Genomic DNA, 19,329 nt, shown 5'->3' on the forward strand with positions numbered 1-19,329 from the left:
AACCTCCCGAGTAGCTGGGATTACAGGTGTGCACCACCATGCCCGGCTAATTTTTGTATTTTTAGTACAGACAGAATTTCACCATGTTGGCCAGGCTTGTCTCGAACTCCTGACCTCAGGTAATCCACCTGCCTTGGCCTCCCAAAGTGCTGGGATTACAGGCATGAGCCACCATACCCGGCCCAATTTTGTTTTGTTTTGTTTTGTTTTTGTTTTTGTTTTTGTTTTTGTTGGACACAAGGTCTGGCTCTATCACTCAGGCTGGAGTGCTGTGGCACAATCTTGGCTCACTGCAACATCCACCTCCCGTCCTCTAGCCATCCTTCCACCACAGCCTCCTGAGTAGCTGGGACTACAGGTGTGCACCACCACGCCTGGCTAGTTTTTTTTTTCTTCTTCTTCTTTTTGTATTAGTAGAGATGGGATTTCACCATGTTGCCCAGGCTGGTCTTGAACTCATGAGCTCAAATGATCTGCCTGCCTCAGCCTCCCTGAGCGCTGGCATTACAGGCATGATTCACCGTGCCCAGCCCACCTGGCTCATTTTGGACTTCGGAACTCCTGCCCTGGCAGATAACAAATTTGTGTTGTTTTAAGCTATGATTTTTATTATAATTTGTTACAGTAACAGTAGGAAAATAATATGACAACAACAGAGGTGTGCAGAAGCTACCATCTTAAGATGGATTACAAGCTCCCTCCAGTTTGCCACAGTCCTCATCACTCTCTGTGTCTCCCTGACACAGAACACACGTGTCTGTTGTCCTTTAACTTCATACGATCAGCCCACGTTACACATTTATGATACCCTGGCCACTGTAGCTAAGAGTTTACAACCCTCGAGCATGCTTTCTAGCTGACAAAATGGAGAAGACATGGGTGCAGGAAGAAATGCTCAAGGTGGCCAGGAGCGGTGGCTCCCACCTGAAATCCCAGCACTTTGGGAGGCCGAGGCAGGCAAATCGCGAGGTCAGGAGTTTGAGACCAGCCTGGCCAACATGGTGAAACCCCGTCTCTGCCAAAAAAAAAAAAAAAAAAAAAAATTAGCTAGGCATGGTGGCAGGCACCTGTAATCCCAGCGACTCAGAAGGCTGATGCAGGAGAATTGCTTGAACCCGGCAGCAGAGGTTGTAGTGAGCCGAGATCATGCCACTGCACTCCAGCGAGGGCAACAAGAGCGAGACTCCATCTGGAAAAAAGAAAGAAAGAAAGAAATGCCCAGGGTATGTTAGTGAAATACAGATTCTGCTTCTGATTGTGTGTGTCTGTGTGTGTGTGTGTGTGTATGTGTGTCCTCAGGATGTATACAGATCCCCAGAATTAGGGCCATAAACTCTGGGTGAGTATGCAGGTAATGGTCCATTTTACCAGATTAAAAACTTTTAGACATTCACAGACATGTACAGAATCTAGAAAATGCTGCCAGATGTTGAATTACTTTTCGAATTCACTCTCCTGTTGAACTACTTTTCAGCCCATCTACCTACATGTGTACTCTCCCTCTGGGTCTCTCTCCCTCTTCTCCCTTCCCATTATCATCTCCATCTTTTCTGACCCCTTCCCAGCGTCTCACCTTTATCTTGGAGCAGAGCAGCAAGGTATTCAAAGTTTAAAATGTTTGCACTGACTCCATCTGGAAGAGGTAGAGTCACAGCCTTAGTGATGTTCACCCTTCAGTTTTTCCAGACTGGAGCATCTCCCAGCCATCCTCCTTCTCACAGCACAGCCTTTACAAAACGGGTAGCCCTATTCATCACATATCCATGAATTCACCCTTCAATACTCTCCCTGCAGACTTGACTCACATGCCCTGCTGAGACGCTTTTGCCAAGGTCTCTAGTGGCCTGCCTCTTGCCAAATCCAGAGGCCACACATCTCCATCTTCATCTTTCTCAGCCACTCACAGCAGCATTTCACGTGGTCGATTCTTCTTTCCTTCTTGACATTCTTTTTTCTTGGTTTCGATGACAGCACTGGCTCCTAGCTTTTGTCCTGGCCCCTCCTTCTTGGTGGCCTCTGATAGTTTAACTTTAAATGGTGTTCCCCATAACCCAGTCTCAGGTTCTCTTATTTCCTTCATTTATTTTTCTCCCCAAAGGAGCAATTGTTGAAGCCTGGTGATGAATATATGAGGTTTTATTATATTATCTCTACTTTTAGGTATATTTTTAATATTCATAATAAAAAGTTATTGTAACATTTTTGGAATTATTTAAAAAGGAATAGAACTAGAGTATATACACTCCCATACAATAGTGAAATAGGATAAAAAGAAATGAATGTCATATATATGCTGATGACTCAAATTTATATCTCCATTTCCAACCTCTCCTCTGAACTTCAGATTCATATGACTAATTATCTTCTTGACATCTCCACTTGAAAGCCCATTAGACAACTCAAACATAACACAGTCAACATGGAACTCTGTTTTCTACCCTCACCCCACTCCCTGCCAAAACTGCTTCTGTTCTAGGCTTCCCAGTCTGAGTGATCATCTTCCTCTCAAGTACTTGAGTTAAAATCTTAGGATTGGCCAGGTGCTCATGTCTGTAATACCAGCACTTTGGGAGGCTGAGGTGGGTGGATCACTGAGGTCAGGAGTTCGAGACCAGCCTAGCCAACACGGTGAAACGCCATCTCTACTAAGAATACAGAAATTAGCCTGGTGTGGTGGCAGGTGTCTGTAATCCCAGCTACTCAGGAGGCTGAGGCAGGAGAATTGCTTGAATCCAGGAGGCAGAGGTTGCAGTGAGCAGAGATCATGCCATCGCACTCCAGCCTGGGGGAAAAGAGTGAGACTTTGTCTAAAAAAATAAATAAATAAATAAATAAATTTAAAAAAATAAAATAAATAAATAAATAGATAAAATCTTTATTTTAGGATCATTTTCCTCTCTCTCCCCTCTCCGTCTTTTAAGTTAGAATTTCTTGGCTGCAAATAATGGAAAGCCTAACTTATCAGTGGCTTGAACGATGAGGGTATTTATTATTCCACAAGAAATCTGAGTATAGGGCCTTTCCAGGGTTGATTCAGTCATGTCACCAATAACTCCAGTGTTTCTAACTTTCTGCTCTGTCATCCTCAAAGAGCGGGTGACATCTTCCCTCAGGAACACAAGATACAGCAGCTCTAAGTATCATGTCCTTATATGACTCTGTCTTAAGGCAGGAAATGGGGGGCTTCCTCCCACATCTCTTTTTATCGGGAGAAAAACCTTTCCTTGAAGCGCCCTAGCAGACTTCCCCCTTCTATCTCACTAGCTCTTGCCTAAACCAGTCACTGGAGGGAAGGAGTTAAATGGCCATGGATGGTTTGGACTAATCTGTACACACCCCTAGGTCTGGGGGAAAGCCGTCTCCCTTGAGCAAGGGTGAATACTCAAATAAAATCAGGACCTTGCCAGCGAAGAATTGGGGCAGGGGCAGGCAAGGCTGTTGAGAAGCTCTGCCACCGCCTACACTAGTATGTCCTTCACTTTACTGCCAACCCAGCTACTTCTCACCACCCCCTGCTACCATCCCGTTATTCCTAGATGCCTCCAGAAGCCTCTGAACTAGCTTCCTGCCTCTAGGCTTGAAACTCTAATGCAGTCTCCACACAGCAGTTGCAGTCATCTCTCTGAAACACAAGCTAGGCAATGACGCTTGCTTCAAACCCTCCCGTTACACTTATATAAAAGCCATTCTCCTTCCAAGGCCCCTCACCTCTATGATCTCATTTTTTGCAGCTCTCTCCCTTCCTTACTCTGGGTTTTTGGACACACTGGGCTGGTTCCTACCTATGAATGTTTGCATTTGCCTATTCTGTCTGTCTAGAGCACCATTTTCTAGATCTTGCCTCCCTGACTCCTCACCATTCAGCCCTCAGTTCAAATATCACCTTCTGGCCGGGCGCGGTGGCTCACGCCTATAATCCCAGCACTTTGGGAGGCCGAGGCGGGCAGATCACAAAGTCAGCAGATCGAGACCATCCTGGTTAACACGGTGAAACCCCGTCTCCACTAAAAATACAAAAAATTAGCCGGGCGTGGTAGTGGGCGCCTGTAGTCCCAGCTACTCAGAAGGCTGAGGCAGCAGAATGGTGTGAACCCGGGAGGCAGAGGTTGCAGTGAGCCGAGAACGCACCACTGCACTCCATCCAGCCTGGGCGACTGAGCGAGACTCTGTCTCAAAAACAAACAAACAAACAAACAAAAACAAATATCATCTTCTTATAGAGTGGCTTCTTCTCTGTTCAGTCTAAAATAGCAGCCCCTGCATATCTTTCCGTCCCATTATCCTGCCTTGTTTTCTTCACATGCTTATTGCTATCTGGAATGTTCTTGTTTGTTTATTGTCTGTCTTCCCCATAAAAATGAAAGCTCCATTTTATTTATTTTTGAGACAGGGTCTTACTGTGTCATGATCCTGTCTCACTGCAACCTTGACCTCCTGTACTCAAGTGAGCCTCCCTCCTCAGCCTCCCAAGTAGCTGTGGCCACAGGCATGTGCCACTACACCCAGCTAATTAAAAAAAATTTTTTTTGTAGAGGCAGCGTCCTACTATGTTGCCCAGGCTAGAATGTAAGCTTCTTAAGAGCATAAACTTGCCAGGCATGGTGGCTCACACATGTAACCCCAGAACTTTGGGAGGTTGAGGTGGACAGATCACCTGAGGTCAGGAGTTCGAGACTAGCCTGACCAATATGATAAAACCTCGTCTCTACTAAAAATACAAAAATTAGCCAGGCATGGTGGCATGTGCCTGTAATCCCAGCTACTTAGGAGGCTGAGACAGGAGAATCGCTTGAACCCGGGAGGCGGAGGTTGCAGTGAGCCGAGATAGCGCCATTGCACTCCAGCCTGGGCAACAAGAGCAAAACTCCATCCCCCCTACAAAAAAAAGCATAAACTTTTGTGTTCATCACTGTATCCCTAGCACCTGAAATGGTGCTTGGCATACAGCAAACACTCAACATTTTTTGAAGAAATTGAGAGTATTCACGGCCTCTTATGTTTTAAACCAGATGCATTAAAATGCTGTAAAAATCTCAGTCTTGGCCAGGCCTCACACCTATAATCCCAACACTTTGGGAGGCCAAGGCAGGTGGATCATCTGAGGTCAGGAGTTTGAGACCAGCCTGGCGAACATGGTGAAACCCCATCTCTACTAAAAACACAAAAATTAGCAGGGTGTGTTGGTGCATGCCTGTAGTCCTAGCTACTTGGGAGGTTGAGGCAGGAGAATTGCTTGAACCCAGGAGGAGGAGGTTACAGTGAGCCAAGATGACAAAACTCAGTCTTTTCACTTTTCTTTATGTAAGGCAGCTGACTGCCATTAGCATAGTTTTCTTTTTGGGGTTAGTGATACCTAGGCTGACTCTGAGAGTCCAACTCCCAAGGCCAGTTGGGAGAAGTTTAAGTGCTACACAAGAGATTTTTGAGCCCAGTGGGCCCTCTGGGCCCCAGATCACTCCATCTGGACAATAATTCCTGAGGTCTGTGGTTTCATGGGCCAACCCAGTAGAAGGCTGAGCTTTCTTATCTTTGATGTGTTGGGTGGCTGGGTCTCCTCTTTGGGCCTCTTTATTCCAGGTGGGAGACAGAAGAGTTCTAACCTTCAGTCTGTAGCCAAAGCCAGAGTTAATCAACTTGAGATCATTCCCTAGCTTACTGGGATGAGAGGGGCTCTGAAAAAGCCCCTGTTTCAACTGCACTATGTAACACAGTGGCTGAAAATTCACATTAGCAACTACCTCCTGGACAGGGTTGCTATATAAAATACTTTTATTTGCTAAATCTGGCAGACCTAGTTCTGGTTTTGGCTGCTATCTGGAAGAGGGACTGGAGAATTGTACAACAGTCCCCCCTTACTTACAAGGATATGTTGTAGGGTCCCCAGTGGATGCCTGAAGCTGTGGATAGTACTGAACCTTATACACTGTTTTTTCCTATACATGCATACCTATGACCAAGTTTAATTTATAAATTAGGCACAGTAACAGGTTAAGAACAATAATAGGCCAGGTGCAGTGGCTCATGCTTGTAATCCCAGCACTTTGGGAGGGTGAGGCAGGCAGATCACTTGAGGTCAGGAGTTTGAGACCAGCTTGGCCAACATGGTGAAACCCCATCTCTACTAAAAATACAAAAATTAGCCAGGTGTGGTGGCGTGTGCCTGTAATCCCAGCTACTCGGGAGGCTGAGGTGAGAGAATTGCTTGAACCCAAGAGGCAGAGGTTGCAGTGAGCTGAGATCACGCCACTGCACTTCAGCTTGGGTGACAGAGTGAGACCCTGTCTCAAAAAAGAAAAGAAAAGAAAAAAGAACAATAATGATATAGAGAAATAAAGTGATGATAATAATATGCTAGCATCACTGCTCTTGAGCTGTGGAGCTATTATGAAGTAGAATAAGGGTTACATGAGCAGAAGCATCGCCACAGTCGATCTGATAAGGGATCCAGCTACCCAGTGGCTAATGGGTAGGTAGTATCTACAGTGTGGATACACTGCACACAGGGATGTTCTAGACAGGATGGAGTAGGACAGCACTAGATTTCATCACACTACCCAGAATGGTGTGCAATTTAAAACTTACATATTGTGTTTTTCTGGAACTTTTTCTTTAATATTTTCAGACCATGATTGACCGCAGGCAACTGAAACTGCAGAAAGTGAAGCTGTGGCTAGTGGGGGGCTACTGTGTGGTGTGGTTTCCGGGCAACATGAGGGCCCATTTGAAGCTAGTGGCCATGCATTCAAAACATCAGTCGGCATGGTTCTGGATTTTTCTATGGCCACTGTTTAACTGGGTGAGTGCAGACACAGAGCTGGGGACAAAATAAATTTAACCAGGGTTCTGGTTTAGTCAAACAAGGATGCTGAAGCTAGCAGGAGGCAAGAGAGTTGACAGGTACAGAAGGGAGTGACCCTGGCTGGCCACGGGACTGAAGACTGGGAGGAAGGAGATAAAGACCAAGGAGGGGCTGCTGTGGAAAGAGGGGAAGCAGAACCCGAGTCCCAGATGAATCCTAATTCCAGCACTAATTAATCCCCACGTGACCTCAGGCAGGACACTAGGGACTTCAATTTCCTTTTCTTCATCCTGGGAAAGGAAGGCCCTGCCTTGCCTACCTCGCAGAGTTATTGAGGGATTCAAAGGAGGTATGGGGAGAAGGTGCCTTAAGAAGCATAAAGAAGACTAGGTGCAGTGGCTCACGCCTGTAATCCCAGCACTTTGGGAGGCTGAGGCAGGTGGATCACCTGAGGCCAGGAGTTTGAGACCAGCCTGGCCAACATGGTGAAACCGTATCTCTACTAAAAATATAAAAATTGGCCGGGCCTGGTGGCAGGCATCTGTAAAGCCAACTACTCAGGAGGCTGAGGCAGGAGAATCACTTGGACCCGGGAGGTGGAAGTTGCAGTGAGCTGAGATCGCACCACTGCACTCCAGCCTGGGTGACAGAGCAAGACTCCTTCTCAAAAGAAAAAAAAATGCATAAAGCAGGATACAAATGCTAGAGACTAGCCTTTTTATTTCAGAATTTTGCCTAAGACAATCAGGAGACTCCTTTTCTGGGAACATAAGGCCAGGCTAGAGCAGCAGCGACTTGCCATGGGCTAGGAGGAGATGTTTAGGAAGTGCCTTGAGGCCCTGCTCTTGCTTTGCCCTTGGAGAGCAACAGCAGTTCTGGACTAAGCACTTAAGAAAGGTTACCTTGTTTAGACCTCATAATACTACCTCTCCTCATTCTCCAGATGAGAAACAGAGAAAGAAAAGAAGTTAAGTGCTAGTAGCTATTAGAGGTGGGATTAAAACCAAGCACTAGGTTGCTCGTTCTATGATATTCTGAGTTTTCAAGCAGGATGTCCTGAGGCTTGATCTCTTGGCTGAGGACTCACCATTTCTGGATCATTGTAGAGATCTTCTTAGTCCCACCCACACTTGACTTACAGTCGTCACCAACCCTAGGGCAGGGGAGTGCAGGGGGTTTAATGGGTGGGGGCGGTGCTGGAGCTCAGGGCCTTGATTTCTAAATCGTCTTCCACCTGTGAAGTGCAGGCTATGCCACCAGGAAATGGGATTGCGTGACTGACAACAGGTACCATGTACCCAGGGGCCTGGATACCTGTGTGGAGTTACTAGCCCTGGCCCCTCCTCTGCCCACCTCAGCTGGCTCCCCTGTTTGGGCGCAGGCCCAGTCCTTGCCTGGTGCTCTGTGACCAAGTCAACAGGCCCTGCCCTCCCAGGCAGTTTCTAACAACATACACCCGCTGAAAGCCACCCAGAGAGTATAAAGAGGAGGCTGGCTGCTGCAGGCCTCTCACAGATCCATCCCTGCTCACTATCCTGCAGCAGACAGAGAGACAGGACCCCAGCCAGCCCCTGTCCAGGCAGCATGGTGAGTAGAAGGGGCTTTTATAAATTAGGCACAGTAACAGGTTAAGAACAGTAATAGGCCAGGTGCAGTGGCTCATGCCTGTAATCCCAGCACTTTGGGAGGGTGAGGCAGGCAGAAAGCATGCAAGTGAGGGTCCCAGTGGGCCCAAGATATCTGGCGTGACGGTACCTTGGGAGTCCAGATGTTGATGGGGCTACAGTATGTGGTGAGGTAGGGAGAGGGAAAGAGACTTCCAGATGTGGCTGTGGCCCCCGAGTGTGCAGGTGTAGGGGACATTGCAGGGGGTAGGGAAGGAAAGTTCGATGGTAACCAGGATGTGGGGCTGAGCCTAGGCTGAGGAGCAGGGCTGCTGAGGGGGTCTGAATTTAGGCATGGGGAGTGTGGGAGAAGCAGGACTTGAGCAGAAAGTGTAGGCGATTTCCTCTGCTGGCTGAGAATTTCCAGACCCTGGGCCTTGCCACAGGTTCACCGCGGGGCTCTGGTCCCACCTTCCCACCATGGGGACACAACCTCCCTGGAAGCTTCTCCCCTCTGGTTCCTCACTCCACCCTGCCCATCTGCTGTGCCTTTGTCTGACCTCTCATGTCAGTTACAGATCAGTGGGGAGAAGAAGGAGGAGGGAAAGGGTGGTGCTCCCATCTGTCAAGAGCTGGCTGTGCCTGGGGCTCATTTGATATCTTTTACCCACCTCCCTACCAGGCAGGATAGAAGAACAGTTAAGAGCATGGTTGGTGCCAGGCCGTCCCTGCTCTTAATATTCTTGGTTTTGCTCATGACCTTGAGCAAGCTACTTGACTTCTCTGAGGGTCAGTTTCCTCATCTATAAATTGGCGGTAATAAAACTACCTACCTAAGGTGAATGTGGTAAAGATTAAATGAGATAATGTATATAAAGTGCCACCTTCACCTGGCATCTTATTAGTGCTTAATAAGTAGAACTAAGCAATGTAACAACACAGGCTGCTGGCTATGAGATTCTTCTCTTTCTACAGTCATGAAAAAGGTGCTAGGGAAGCTGAGGTGAAATGGCTAGTACTGGGTCGCAGAGAGATGGGGGTTTGAGGCCAGGTTTGTGTGACTCCAGAGACTGAGTTCTTTTTTTTTTTTTTTTTTTTTTTTTTGAGATGGAGTCTCATTCTGGAGTACAGTGGCGCAATCTTGGCTCACTGCAACCTCTGCCTCCCAGGTTCAAGCGATTCTTCTGCCTCAGCCACCCAAGAGGCTGGGACTAGAGGCGCATGCCACCACACCCGGCTAATTTTTGTATTTGTAATAGAGACAGGGTTTCACCATGTTGGCCAGGATGGTCTCAATCTCCTGACCTTGTGATCTGCCCATCTCGGCCTCCTAAAGTGTTGGGATTACAGGTGTGAGCCACTGCACCTGGCCAGAGGCCGAGTTCTTTGCCCCAAACCTGCTGCCTCCAGTGTGAGACATCATTCCTGGAGGGGCCAGAGACACCTTGCAATGGGCTAGTAGTTCTGGGGGCCAGGACGATGTCTGGATCTGTGGACAGAACTGGCTGGTCAGGCTCAGAGATGCAGCACCAGGCAGGTGATTGGTGAGCTAAGGCAGCCCCAGGATTGGTCCTGGGATTTCTCCCATCCTTGAGGTCTCAGCTCAACTCATTATCTTTTTTTTTTTTTGCAACAGGGCCTCACTCTGTGGCCCCGGCTGGAGTGTAGTGGTGCAATCTCGGCTCACTGCAACCTCCGCCTTCTGGGTTCAAGCAATTCTCCCGCCTCAGCCTCCCAAGTAGCTGGGATTATAAGAATGCACCATTTTTGTATTTTTAGTGGAGAGGGGGTTTCACCATGTTGACCAGGATGGTCTCGAACTCCTGACCTCAAGTGATCCACCTGCCTCGGCCTCCCAAAGTGCTGGAATTACAGGCATGAGCCACTGTGCCTAGCCTCAATTCATTACCTTCTCTTACTATGACATCAGGGATTGAGGGTAGGAAATTGGAAGGGGAACCCAACATGCACGGCACACCCTGGTGTGTGTTAGGCAGTGGGCCAGGCACTTTTCATGCATTCTTTCATTTAATTCTCATAGTTTTTCTAGGAGGGGGCTCTTATTATTGTCCACATTTCAAAAGGAGAACACTGACCAAGAGGTTAAGACTTTTGCTCAAGACAAGTAGAGAAGTAATGGGGCTGGAATACAGATTATTTCTGGATTAATCTCAGTCATCTAAAAATCATGAAAAGTCAGGCCCTTGTGTTATATAAAAATAGTCAGTGAAGTGTTACATTTTTGGAGAAGGCATCCTCATTAAACAATTAAGAAATATTTCAGGAATGCAAAAAGGTATAAATAATAATATGATAGGCTGGAAGCGGTGGCTCACACCTATAATCCCAGCACTTTGGGAAGCCAAGGCAGGTAGACTGCTTGACCCCAGGAGTTTAAGACCCCCCTGGGAAAGATGGCGAGACCTGTCTCTACAGAAAAATTTAAAACTTAGCCAGGCATGGTGGTGCATGCCTGTAGTCCCAGCTACTCGGGAGGCTGAGACAGGAGGATCCCTTGAGCTCAGGAGTCCAAGCCTGCTACAGTGAACTATGATCACATCACTGTACTCTGGGTGACAAAGTGAGATTCTGTCTCAAGAGAAAAAGAAAAGAATAATGTGATGAACAGCAGCTATCACGCTTGAGAAATAGAATCTGTCTCCAATTGCATCTATCTGCTTCGCCTGCCAGAGAGCACCATTATTCCAAATTTGGAGCTAATGTCTCGTGTACTTTATCTTTGTACTATTTTCCCTTGCTTCCCTCACCAGTGACTCCTAATTTCTTTCTGGACACTGGGGGTTGATTATCTTGCACTTCTAGATTCATTTGATCACTTCAGTGTTCCTCACTGAGACAGGCACTGAGCAAGAGTCTATAATCTCAGAACTGCCCACATCTTCTGCTTCCCTCAGGGATTTTGGCCCAGCCCCTAGAGCCAATGCCTGTTGCTCCTCAATGCCACCAGTAAATGCTTAGACGCAGGAGGTGAGGCAAGCAGAGCAGAGTCCAGGAACCTTGGCCCTCAGTCAAAGAGCCACTCAAGGAAGGCAGGCAGGAACCATGTCCAGGCATGATGTTTCCCTCTGTGAAGGCCATTCTCTGCCCTTTGCCCACTCAGTGTGAGTGCATCTCAGTCCATGTAGGGCAGGCTGGTGTGCAGTTGGCAATGCCTGCTGGGAGCTCTACTGCCTGGAACATGGGATTCAGCCTGATGGGCAGATGCCCAGTGACAAGACCATCAGGGGAGGGGATGACTCCTTCAACACCTTTTTTAGTGAAACTGGGGCTGGGAAACATGTGCCCCAGGCAGCGTTTGTGGATCTGGAGCCTGCTGTGATCGGTGAGTGATGATCAGTCCCAGCCATGACCTTGTCCCTGGGTACCACAGCAAGTCCTACTCCATAACTGCAGAGCATGGCATTTGTGGTGTAGCTTCCCAGGTGCTGCAGCCAATTAGAACTCCAGATGTACAGAATCACTGTTACTCAGCTCCTGAGTCTGTAGGCCACTGCACATCCCTTTCCTTATTGAAAAACACATCCAAGCAGCACAAGCACATCCAAACAGGTAATAGCAGCAGCCTGAATGTAGCCTGAATGCAGAACCTGGGAGCTGGTGACCCCACTCCCTTCGGGTACCCTGGGGCTCCAGCAGCTGTATCGCAAAGGGAGGTAGAGCCCAAAACTCTGCCCATTGCGATGAAGTTTGAACGGGTACATACTGCCAGATTTTTTATCCAGAGCAGCTCATCACAAGCAAGGAAGATGCTGCCAATAACTATGCCCGAGGCCACTACACCACTGGGAAGGAGCTCATCGACCTGGTACTGGACCGGATTCGGAAGCTGGTGAGGAAAGGGCTGAGGGCTGGGGCAGGGGGAGTGAATCTGAATTCCTGTTGTCAGGTAGTCTGGACACCAGATTGGGGAAGGACAGCTTCAGCCTCTGGGAGAAACACACAGGATCAGGATCAATGAGGAGAGGTCCTGCACTCTGATCAGGGGGCCAACTGTAGCTTCCAGCCTGGAGCTGGTGTCTCCTGCATCTCTGAAGTGGCTGGCCTGGTGCTAGGCAGGGTGTCCATTAAGGCAAACATGTTGATGGGCTGCCTGGCCAAGTTGTGGGGGTCCATAAGCATTCCCAGGATACCACCTTGTGTTACAAGGATGTGGGCGGAAGTCCCTGTGAAAGGCAGAGATTCAAAGAATGTCAGCCCAAAGCCTCTATGATTGGCCTTAACTTTTACAAAGGATGGGGATGAGGTTCCTGGATTGTTGTTCTTAGTAGAGAAGCCCTCTAGAAACATCCAAAGTTAAATCAGCGGGGCATGGATATGATGGTGGGTGGAGTTGGCAAGTTATGACAACAAGATGAGGAAGCCCTGGAGTCCTGCGCACTGGTCAGCCTAGACAGCCAACTCCACCCACCATCATACCCCTCTTTTCCAGCATACAACAGAGCTCTGTGTTAAGGACCTCAGGAGATTTCAGAGGAAGAGGGACAGGGAGGAGAAAGGGTGGGCCCTGGGCCCTCTCTATGAGGATCTCTTTTGTGCTCTTGGAAAAGTCTTCCAAGGAGTTCGTGAAACTTTTGGGAATTTAAAACAGCACAGTTGGTTCTTTCCTGTCCATCAGCTGTGCTCCATGCCCCACATTTCCCCTCCCCTTCCCTATCTAGGCTGACCAGTGCACAGGACTTCAGGACTTCCTGGTATTCCACAGCTTTGGCAGGGGCACTGGCTCTGGCTTCACCTCACTCCTGATGGAACGGCTCTCTATTGACTATGGCAAGAAATCCAAGCTGGAATTCTCCATCTACCCAGCCCCCAGGTGTCTACAGCCGTGGTCGAGCCCTACAACTCTATCCTGACCACCCACACCACCCTGGAGCACTCAGACTGTGCCTTCATGGTGGACAACGAAGCAATTTATGACATCTGCTGTCGCAACCTAGACATCGAGCGCCCAACCTACACCAACCTCAATCGCCTCATTAGCCAAATAGTTTCCTCCATCACAGCTTCTCTGCCCTTTGACAGGGCCCTCAATGTGGACCTGATGGAGTCCTAGATCAACCTGGTGCCCTATCCTCGCATCCACTTCCCCCTGGCCACCTATGCACCAGTCATCTCTGCAGAAAAGGCATACCACGAGCAGCTGTCGGTGGCAGAGATCACCAATGCCTGTTTTGAGCCTGGACGATGAAGTGTGATCCCCGGCACGGCAAGTACATGGCCTGCTGCCTACCGTACCATGGAGACATGGTGCCCAAGGATGCCAACGCTGCCATTGCCACCATCAAGACCAAGAGCAACATTCAGTCTGTGGACTGGTGCCCCACAGGCTTCAAGGTTGGTATCAACTACCAGCCTCCCACTGTGGTGCCTGGGGGTGACCCGGTAAGGTGCAACGTGCCAAGTGCATGCTGAGCAACACAACAGCCATTACCGAGGCCTGGGCCCGCCTGGACCACAAGTTCGACCTGATGTATGCCAAGAGGGTGTTTGTGCACTGGTATGTGGGTGAGGGTATGGAGGAAGGTGAGTTCTCTGAGGCCCATGAAGATATGACTGCCCTGGAGAAGGATTACAAGGAGGTGGGCATGGATAGCTTGCGGGGGGAGGAAAAGAAGTGGGGGATGAGTACTAGGGGAATATTGCCTGTCTGTCCTACATAAAGTGCTGTGGCCTTATTGTCTCACGAATGTCTTTTTCTCTTGGGAAAAACCATGTGGGGAGGGCTTCTTCTCCATGAGAGATAGGAACACTGGTGTCTTAGCCTCTATTCCCCAGAAAGCAGATCTGATTTTAGATTTCATTACAGAGTGCAATTACAGCGAACAGAATGGGGGCCAAGGGAAGTAAGGCACAGAAGGAGGAAGAATTCACCCTAGAGAAAATGCAGCTGAATAAATGGCATCTCAGAACCATCCTTGGGTGAGTGGGCAAGTGAGGGCTGGGGGTGGGGTTTATGCACTGGCTCTGTTCTTCCACTGGTTAAACCTTCGCCCCATTCAGCATTAACTCCCCTGCACTGGTGGATTACACACACTTCGGCTGTAGAGTCATCAGGAAACCCTGGGCGAGGAGGAGGTGCTGTTAAGTTGAACATATGTGAAGTCGGTGGGACCCCACATGGAGCTGCAACAAGAGCCCAGTGAGGCCAGGAGGATCCGAAGTGATCCTTAAAGTAATCTAGTGCCCGCTAGCCCCTCCTGAGATCTGGAGGCTTGTCTTCTCCAGGCAGGAGTTTGGGGTAATAGAGAGCCCTGATACTGGAGTTGGTTGAGGCAGAAGAATGGTGCAGTGGCAGCCACAAAGGGAGAATGGCTTGTAAAGGTAGGACTGTAAGGGTAGAGATTACCTCCCAGTAATCTCTGTCAACACTCACCACTTTTGTTTTTTTTTTTCAGATGGAGTTTTGCTCTTGTTGTCTAGGCTGGAGTCCAATGGCACGATCTCGGCTCACTGCAATCCCTGCCTCCCTGGTTCAAGCAATTCTCCTGCCTCAGCCTCCCAAGTAGCTGAGATTACAGGCTAATTTTATGTTTTTAGTAGAAACAGGGTTTCACCATGTTGGTCAGGCCGGTCTCCAACTCCTGACCTCGGGTGATCCACCAGCCTCGGCCTCCCAGAGTGCTGGGATTAAGGGGTGAGCCACTGTGCCCGGCCCTGACACTCACCACTTTTTGATGAAAACAGTTGACCTTTTATCAGTCCTGTGGCATTATGCATGCACAGCTTCCCACCTCCACTTCCAAACAGATGGCAAACTTTAAATCCTAAGGCTGAGTGAGGCAAGAGAATCGTTTGAGCCCAGGAGGCAGAGGTCGCAGTGAGCTGAGGTAGTGCCACTGCACTCCAGCCTAGGCGACAGAGCCAGACTCCATCTCAAAAAATAAATACAATACAATACAACAATACAATACAATACAATACAATACAATACAATACAATACAATACAATACAATACAATACAGTACAATACAATACAATTTTTGTAAGGACAGGATCTCACAATGTTGCCCTGGCTGGTCTCGAATTCCTGGGCTCAAGCAATTCTCCCACCTTGGCCTCCCAAAGTGTTGAGATTACAAACATGAGCCACTATGCCTTGCTAAAAGGGCTGACTTTTAAATCTCCATATATTTGACTTATGTGTCTTTCTATCAACTGCTTTCAAATTTGGGAAGGGAAGAGGTGTTACTCTGGGAGCCCTTCATACCCCAAGAAATAGCCATCATTTAGTGAGCATCTACTATGTGCTACGTCCTGTATCCATACAATCTTGTTTAATTCTGAGGTTAGTACAGTTATGACACCCACTGGAACAGAAGCTCTCAGACAGGCCTTGGACTGTTTTTCATTGTTCTCATTACCCCAGTTGCCTGGCATATTAGATGATTAATATTTGTTGGATGAACTTGTTCAATGAATGCCTATTTTATAGATGTGGAGACTGAGACTCAAAGACTCGCCCAAGGTGATAAATGGAGGAGTCGGGATTCAAACCCAGGTTAGCCTGCGCCAAATCACATGTTGCTCCCCCACCTTTTTCTTAGGTGCCCCCACTTCCTGCCCACAGTGATTCTAGGCACCCCTCCAGACGCCACATCTTCTGAGCCTGCCAGGTCCCCAGTGCCCAGACAGTGACTCAGGTGCCTCAGGGGCAGGGAGCGGGTGACGCTTCACACTGCCCTGCCCAGGCTCTGGGAAGGAGGGCACTGATGTAGAGGGGAGAGTCCCAGCTTCTGGGTCTGAATGGGGGTAGAGGCTTCTTTGGGGCCAGGTTTTGGGGCTATCAGTGTCCTTTGGAAAACATCCCCCAACATCTCCTAGGAGGTGGTGAGGGCCTGGGAGAGGCCAGGATTGGGGGTGGGGAGGGAGGTGAGCTCTTCACCTGCCAAGATGGCTGCGGATCCAGAGAGGCAGCTCATCTCCCTTCCTGTCTGCTGAACCAGCCAGTCCACCCTGGGTGGTTATATAGCTATCTCCCTGACGTCTTCCTGCTAGTAATACTCTGCTGGCAGGCCCTGGCAGGCCTAGGTTGGACTGGGCGTGGGTGTGGAGAGGTGGCAACCCAGACCTCCTGGGGCAGCTGGGAGCACCACCCAGCTTGGCTCCTGGGGACTCCCTCAGTGCAGGGGAAATGCTTTCATCCCCGACACTTCTAAAGCCAAAGTACAATTGCCTTCTGCAGGCAGACAAAAGAAACAGGTTCCCAAGCTCAGATTCTACCCAACAAATTTATTCCCTGGTCTCTGATGTGTCAGGAACATGCCTGGCTTCAAAGCTGTGTTGTCACCATTCCCTCCTTCTGGAACGCCACCTCCCCCTGCTTGTCTCAATGTTGCCATTCCTTCCAGCTTAGGTCACAGCCATCCAGAACCTACCCAGCCCCAGGGAGCTCTCTCTCTTCTGGATTCTTTCAGCATCTACCTCTGTCTCTATTTTTTCATTTGGCGCCTGGCATGGGCTTCCTTGTATGATAGCACTTGGCTTCTTGTCAATGTCTTATTTCCCCCAACTCAATTTTTAACAATCAGTATGAATTTGAAGTTATTAGGTGCATATGTTTCAAAATTCGAAAAGTATCAGAGAGATTTAGGAACAAGAAAAATAAGTCTCTTTCATCTTGTTCCGCTCTTGGCAGCCACCACTGTTAATGTTTTTGTTAGTGTTTCCTTCCAGAGATGTCTACATATGTATAGGTTGAATATCCCCTATCTGAAATGCTTGGGAACAGAAGTGTTTAGGATTTCAGATTTTTTCAGATTTTGAAATACTTGTGCATACATAATGAAATATCCCAAATATCTTGGGACTGAAACCCAAGTCTAAATATGAAATTTACTTACGTTTCATATACACCTGATACACATTGCGTGAAGGGAATGTTGTATAATGTTTTAAATATTTGTTTTGTTTTGTTTTGTTTTTTGAGATGGAGTTTCGCTCTTGTTGTCCAGGCTGGAGTGCAATAGTGTGATCTTGGCTTACTGCACCTCTGCCTTCCAAGTTCAAGTGATTCTCCTGTCTGAGCCTCCCGGGTAGCTGGGATTACACGCGGCTGCCACCATGCCCAGCTAATTTTTGTATTTTTAGTAGAGACAGAGTTTCATCATGTTGGCCAGGCTGGTCTCAAACTCCTGACCTCAGGTAATCCTCCCGCCTTGGCCTCCCAAAGTGCTGGAATTACAGGCCTGAGCCATTGAGCCCGGCCTATGTTTTAAATAATTTTGTGCATGAAACAGTTTGTGTATATGAGGTCAGGTATGGAATTTTCCACTTGTGGCATCATGTCAGGTACTCAAAAAGTTTTGGATTTTTGAACATTTCAGATTTTGGGTTTTTGGAGTAGGGATGCTCCATCTGTACTACCATGCTTGTATGCACATTCAGTATACACTTTGTTCTACACCTTGTTTTTTCACTTAATAATAAATCTGGAAGATGGTCCCTATGAATACCATTAGCTATGCCTCATTCTATTTGGTCACAATATAATATTCCATCGTATATCATACCAACACTTGTTTTACCAGTCTGCTATTAATGGATATTTAGATTGTTTCCAATCTTTTGCTATTAAAAAGAATGCTGCAACACTTGTATTTTTTTTTCATGTATAACCATACATTCTTAGAATTGAGATTTCTGGGTCAAAGATTATGCATTTTAAATCTTGCTCTCTTTAGAAGTCACACCAGGTCGGACACGGCGGCTCACGCCTGCAATCCCAGCTACTCGGGAGGCTAAGCAGGAGAATTGCTTGAATCCAGGCAGCAGAGGTTTCAGTGAGCCAAGATTGCACCATTGCACTCCAGCCTGGGCAACAAGAGCGAAATTCTGTCTCAAAAAAAAGTCACACCAAATTATCCACCCTCCCACTACCAATCTATAAGAAGGCCTGTGCCCTCAGCCTTGCCCATACAATGTTTTCAACTTTTTGGTCTTTGTCAATCATCCAATAAGAGAAACAAAGTATTTTGTTGGGGCCATGTGCTCAGGTGTGGTGGCTCTGGCCTATAATCCCAGCACTTTGGGAAGCCGAGGCAGGTGGATCATCTGAGGCCAGGAGTTCGAGACCAGCCTGGCCAACATGGTGAAAATCCGTCTCTACAAAAAACACAAAAATTACGGGCACATGCCTGTACTCCCAGCTACTTGGGAGGCTAAGGCAGGAGAACTGCTTGAACCTGGGAGGTTGCAGTGAGCCAAGATAGTGCCATTGCATTCGAGTCTGGGTGGCAGAGCAAGATTCCACCTCAAAAAACAAAACAAAGAAAACCAACCCCCCCAAAACCCCAAAGTATTTTGCTGTAGCTTTATTATTATTATTCTTTTAAAATGTATTATTATTTAGATGGAGTTTCACTCTTGTCGCCCAGGCTGGAGTGCAATGGCATGATCTTGGCTCACTGCAACCTCCACCTCCTGGATTCAAGTGATTTTCCGGTCTCAGCCTCTTGAGTAGCTGGGATTACAGGCATACACCACCACACTGGGCTACTTTTTGTATTTTTAGTAGAGACAGGTTTTCACCATATTGGCCAGGCTGGTCTCAAACTCCTGACCTCAGGTGATCCACCCGCCTTGGTCTCCCAAAATGCTGGGATTACAGGCATGAACCACCATGCCTGGCCTGTTGTAGCTTTGGTTTACGTTTTTTTTGTGAACGAGATTGAGCATCTTTTCATATGTTTAAAAGCCAGTATTTCCTCTTCTGTGAGCTGCCTGTCCCTTTGTCCATTTAAAAATGGCATTGTCTTTTATTAGTTGGGATTTCTTTGTGGACAAAGGAAATTAAACCTTTGTCTGGGCCGGGCGCGGTGGCTCACGTCTGTAATCCCAGCACTTTGGGAGGCCGAGGCGGGTGGATCATGAGGTCAGGAGTTCGAGACCATCCTGGCTAACATGGTGAA

At 48.0% G+C, this 19,329-nt stretch overlaps 1 protein-coding gene and 1 pseudogene across 1 annotated transcript in view; one reads left to right on the plus strand and one right to left on the minus strand.

Annotated features, from left to right (window-relative positions):
* Positions 1–19,329, minus strand: part of TUBA4A (tubulin, alpha 4a) — a 28,642-nt gene that overhangs the window by 7,859 nt on the left and 1,454 nt on the right. The gene's annotated exons all lie outside the window — the stretch shown is intronic.
* On the plus strand, positions 8,568–16,057 carry LOC105528086 (annotated as a pseudogene).

The sequence above is a fragment of the Mandrillus leucophaeus genome, unplaced genomic scaffold (assembly GCF_000951045.1).
Source record: "Mandrillus leucophaeus isolate KB7577 unplaced genomic scaffold, Mleu.le_1.0 Scaffold70, whole genome shotgun sequence".
NCBI classification, from domain to species: domain Eukaryota; kingdom Metazoa; phylum Chordata; class Mammalia; order Primates; family Cercopithecidae; genus Mandrillus; species Mandrillus leucophaeus.